Source organism: Rattus norvegicus, chromosome 3 (assembly GCF_021556685.1).
Source record: "Rattus norvegicus strain SHRSP/BbbUtx chromosome 3, alternate assembly SHRSP_T2T, whole genome shotgun sequence".
Lineage (NCBI taxonomy): Eukaryota > Metazoa > Chordata > Mammalia > Rodentia > Muridae > Rattus > Rattus norvegicus.
The window spans coordinates 2349992-2355991 of record NC_141536.1 but is presented as its reverse complement, the minus strand read 5'-3'; positions in this window follow the sequence as shown (position 1 = coordinate 2355991).

Below are 6000 nucleotides of genomic sequence, written 5' to 3'. Positions count from 1 at the left end.
AGGGCACCCAGACATCAGAGCTCTGGAAGGCATGTTGATACTGTTTTCTTCTTTGTCTCCTGGGTGTAAGAAGTATAACAGATCTTAAAGATCTGTATTCTTGTTTGTTTAAAAAAATTGATACGTGAGAGAGAGAGAGAGAGAGAGCGAGAGAGAGCGAGAGAGAGAGAGAGAGTATGTGTGTGTGTCTGTAGGTCTGTGTGTCCGTGTGTGTGTGTGTCTAAAATGATAACAATATATTCTTTGGAAAGTATTTTGTTTTTTCTCAATTAAATTTATTCATTTGTTCAAATTGGCTACCCTTTATTATCACAGGTATAGGGAAATTAGAATACTACTGCTTTAGTGTAAGTTGAAATATACAGTATACAGAGAAGAGTATCTTAAATTGAGGATTCTGTTATCTCACATAGATGAGAGTTTCTGGATATTTTCTACATCTTTTTATTGCTCATTAAGGGGAATTTACTGCTATACTGTGTCTTCAGACTTTCTCTTCTGTTCAAATGACTCCTCCCTTAATGTAGGTAAACATACTAACTTCTGGGTTTTGAATAATTCTGTATCATTGAGTTGAGTCAACTGGGCAGTCTGTTTTGCAAATGAAATTTCAGGTTTATGTGTGCACTACTTACTAGTATTTGAAGCATTTATTTAGCATTTTTCTTTAGTTCTTTCTGGACAAGATAGTTACATTTGCAGTTTCGTTTGAAAGTCAGTTTTTCTCTTGTGTGAAAATACTAGAAAATTCTAGATTCCCAACAAGGTTTTATTTTTGTTCTAGGTAGTTTTGACTCAGCTCTGAAAGGGATTTTTTTTTAATGTAAAGGAATTGATTTTAGGCTAGGGACACTTACCTTCTGGTCTATTGTTCTTTTGTCTGGCTTATGTAGTGAGGCAGGAGAGCTTTGTGTGTTATATGTTTCTTTGTTCTGAGCCCCCTGCTCTCTAAACCTATTTATACCTACTTATACCAGAATTCCAAAAGTCTGATTGTAGTTTTTTGTCTCATTTTCTTCTCCTACAATCTGAACCTGGTATCTGAGTTGCCTGTTTTTCACTGTAAGAAATCAAAGTCCACAGACAACTTACTCTGCTGCGGTTAGATTGAGTCAGTTCATCAGAGCCATGTTTGCTGGAGAAAGCTTTTAATCCTAGCAAGTGAACCTCTATGATTTCCCGGACAGCCTGGTCTACATAGAACACCTTTTCATCCTGATGCTAACACCCAGCTGGAGTGGCATTATTACCAAAGTAAACTGAAAGGAAAAGCAGGTGCATATAAGTTCTTTAAAGCAATAGTCCTCCATGGATGGTGTCTGAATGTTGGTGTTGGTGTTGGTGCATTAGAAGTAAAAGTAGAATTGGAATAATTAGCTCTTTGAAGGCTTTAAGAATGCTAGTGACTGTAGAGAGAGTATCTTGTGTATTTGTATGGATATATCACCTTTCAGTTAAAAAAAATTATTGTCTATAAGAAAGGGTAGAATAGAAGGTGGGACATCCAGGAGGCAGAAAGAATTCTGGGACAGAGCCAGGTCGGAGAGATTTGCCCTGGAAAATGTGACCAGACAGACTCGTGGTTCCTGAGCACAGGTAATGAGCCACATGGCAGAATGTAGATTTGAGTAAGTGGGTTAGAATTTGTCAGAGAAGAGTCTAGCTCTATGGCCAAGGTATTTGTTAATGTATTTTGAGTCTCCGTCTTATTTCTGAGAACATGGGGCTGGGAAGAAGAACCGGGTCCAAACTTCTACAAGTGACAACATGAATCCAAACAAAATCTAAATCTGAGCAATGACCAGTGTATAGTTTTGATTTCTGGAACTGGAGGATGATGTTCACCTGGAACTCAATCCCAACTTAGGTTGGGAGTGAAAGCATGATTTTTTTCATATTAACTAGATGAGCTATTAGCGATGTGGCTTATGTCACCGTGCAGACACTGAAGTTTATGTTCTTCACTATTTTTTAGAATTTAAAAGCAGACACCATGGTACCTAATCTCGGCTTTCAGGAGATGATACCAAGAGAACAGAACTTTCAAGGGAAGGCTACAGAGCAGGGAACCCCGACTCAAGGAAGGACACAACCACTATTGTAACCAGAGTCTAAATGCCTCATTTGAGAGAGCTGGTTTCTTAGAAAAAATATTTCCATAACTGTGTTGGAAAATTAGTCTCTTTACAATCACAAGATCTTCATTTGTTTTACTACCCTGCATTACAGTTCCAAAGAAATTGGCAAGTCTTTCCCATTGGTTTCTTTGTAGAATAAATTGTAAAACCACAAATATTAAAAAAAATAATCATTGTTTTAGGAACACATTAACGAGAAGAAAGACATATAGCACAGTAGAAAGGATCTAGATTTTGGTTTTATCACAGTTACGTCTGTTTCCTGTTTTGTCAGATTTAAAAAAAAACAGTGGTTATTTTAGAAACGACCCTGTTGAGGCAAAACAGAATCTGGCCATCTGGCTTTCTTTTCTGGAATTAGTCTTTCTTGGTTGCCATCATCTGCTTACACGGTGCACCGGGAAGGGTGATTGTAGACACACATTTATATTTTTTTTTTTTTCGGAGCTGGGGACCGAACCCAGGGCCTTGGGCTCCCTAAGCAAGGGCTCTACAAACTGAGCTAAATCCCCAACTTCCACATTTATATTTTATATGTGTATCAGTTTTTCAAGTTTTCTAGGGCTCTTATTAGCTGTTAAATGTTTTCAGAAAATTTTGAGATTAGTGATTTTTGTCAGTAGTTCTTGGGATAACTTCCTGAGCTTGTTGAGTCTTTGTTTCATTGCTTGTGGTCAGTTTCTTCAGCATACTTGTATACCATGTTGCTTTTTCTTTCTGAATTTCCTACTTCGTTTTATTAAACAGATAAAAATTTAAGTTCTAGAAAGCAAGGGATGTGTAACTAAAGGAAGTACACAGTACGTGTCCCATGCTGAACACTAAGAAAATACTTAGTGAACATCTGTCAAAATTAGGGGGAAAAAACTGTTGTGCATGTTTGGTGGTATTTCTAAGTTCCATTGTTGCTTAGTTTGGTAGGTAGACTCCAAGTCAGTTGCTTGTTTTAGTAGTCTGCATCTAGATTTTGACCTGGGTAGGTGCTTGTTCTTTGAAAGTAGCAGGAAACTAATGTTCTTTTCTCTTGCTTTCCATCACTGGCAGGCCAAGCATGGTTTTGCAGCAGAATATTTTCTTTGCTTACTTAATTAGCTGCATCTTAGTAGCCACTGGATTTTTACAATATTTAACATCCTTTTATAATTCATATCTTCTTCATTTCTTTTGGATGGGCCACCAGAAGTCAAATATTAGAGGAAATGTTTAACTTCCACTTGCTATTGAAAAGTGACAAAGTGAAATATTCCTTTCCTTTAAAAAAGTGGTCATAATACCTTGATATTATATTCTTGTTTTAACTTTATGACATTCATTTTTGTATCTTATGGTCTTTGACCCATTTGGAGCCTGTCAAAGTATTTGCTAGATATAAAATGACTAGATTGTCTTTTATTAAATTTAAAGCCAAACCTGTGCCTAAAACTCCTTTTCCAATGCCTTTCTTCTACTTTTTTCCAATATCACATTCTCTGAGTCATTATTAGTCATCGCACAAAAATTAAATGTACTAAGAGTCATTTTAGATGTTAGTATCTTTGACTTCTACACATTAGCTCTATAAAAATTAGGTCTAATATTGACTTGTATTGTTAGACGAAGCATCTTTCGTGTTTTTTGGAAACTGATTTCTTGTTGCTTATATTAAGAAATTAGGTCAATGTAACCAGAGCATTTGATCCATCTGTGACTTCCTTTGTGTGCTGTTTCCTGAATCATCTCTTTGATGATTCCCGTTTAGAGCTATTTAATCTCTGCACATGTTTGGGGCCTTTTACAAACCCTTCTTGGATTCCCAGGATGCAGATGTTTTCTACCCTGTTAGCAACTTTACTTTTCATTCTACAAGAGGAACAATTTAAATTCTATTAGTCACTGACTGACTCTCAGTGATTACTCTTTCACAATTTTGTGTCCTGGTCTCTGATTTCTCCAACTATTCCTCCACATCCTTTCTCCATGTGCTTGTCTAGTTTGCCCTCCAGTGAGGACCGTGTATCCTTGCATTTCCATGAATCTCACATAGAGTAGCTCACTCTGCTTGTGGAGAGACCCATGCACTCTGCTGCACTGTGGAACAGGTCAGCTAGCCCTGTGAAGAGGAACACTATGGTGTTGCCTCTCAGGCCAGGGCAGGGGAGTGCATGTCCCACACTCAGTAGTCAAAGATGAAGTTTGCATAATTTCCAAGTGAGACTCTTATTTTAAAAGTCCTTAAAATATAAAGGTTATGTAACTTCCTTTTAAAGCTTAATTCATGGTTGTAACTTTGGAATATAATATATCATGGCTATTGTCATTGTTAAGTGGCATTTTCTGTTGGTTTGTTATTGATGACCCTTAAATTCTTGCAGATTAAATAGTGGACTGTTGTGGAAACACTGCATCATCTGCTCACTTTGTCTTGAGTTTGTAAGAATGTGACATGTACTTACATTTTACCAGAAGCCATAGCTATGGGTGCTAGGATCTGAAAATATCTGTATGGGCTGTGTATTAGGTAAAGATGTTGATGGCTATTGGTCAGATAAGGAAAAGTTATTGGTGGGGTTGGCCTGGTGGTGCCTGTCTTTAAATGCTCCCTACATAGTGGCTCCCAAGATCTGGAAGCCTTGAGGAACAGATCCTCAAGTACCCCAAGTGATGCTTTATAAACTTTGCTTCTTAGTTTAACTCATCAGAAATGGATAGAGTCTGTGATTAGGCAATAGAAGAAGAAAGGTGGGACTTGGGGATGGAGTAGAGGGTCTCAAGAAAAAGGAGAAGGGGGAACAAGAGAGGAGACCAAGGGAGGAGGAAGCCACCATGTGAGGAGATGGAGCCTGAGCATGGGGCCTGGAAAAACAGCGAGTAACAAGGGACATTATGGCATGGAAATAGGTTAGTATAGCTGTAAACCTGCCCAATTAGGCTTATGACTTGTAAATAAAGTACCTGGATAGTGTGTCTTTTATTTGGACTAGTTAGAGTGTTTAATTCCTTTTATAATTGGTGCCCTTGACCCTGAGATTAGGTCTCATGCTCTACTGAAATGAAGTTAGATATTGTACTGTGTATTTCTGGTGGTGCAATAACTTTGCTGTTTTTCATAGAGCATTGAGGTGTTTCAATATGTGTGAAAAAGAGGCAGTGAGTAGTTTTTTAAACTATGTGCTACTGCAGTGTACACAGAATAGCTTTGTTTGGAATTAGCTAAAGTGATAGGTTTGGGTCTTGCTTTACTAACAGTGTTGTTTGTAGCAGAAAAAGTTCTATAAAAGCACACATCATGCTTAACCTAAAGTATTATCCAGAGCAGTGACCAATTTCTTTAATATACTCATCCATAATTAATGGACTTTTTTATGGTTCAGGTGCTGAGCACATTTATACATCTGGGTGAGATTGCAAATTTGGTTTGGATATTACAAATGTTGGTAAGCAGTTTCTCTATCGAAACTGGAATTATGTTCTGTAAAGAAGTTACTACTGACAAAAATTGAGCTCAGGTTTTTTAGTTGAAGGTGCACTTGTTTCATGACAAGTAGAAAATAATGCTGTTAGACTGTTTTTACCTGTGCATAAAAGAAAAACTTTAATGTTTAAGATAAAGTGCCATTACAGTATATAAAAATGTTTATATAGGGTTGGGGATTTAGCTCAGTGGTAGAGCGCTTGCCTATCAAGCGCAAGGCCCTGGGTTCAGTTCCCAGCTCCGAAAAAAAATGTTTATATAATGTGCATATATTTGTGTGTGTGTGTGTGTGTGTGTGTGTGCGTGCGCGCGTGCACGCATGTATGTATGTATGTAGTGTATAGATGAGATCATCTAGCTACACTGACTTAGTTTCTGGATATGGGAAACAGAAAACCAAACTTTCTAAAA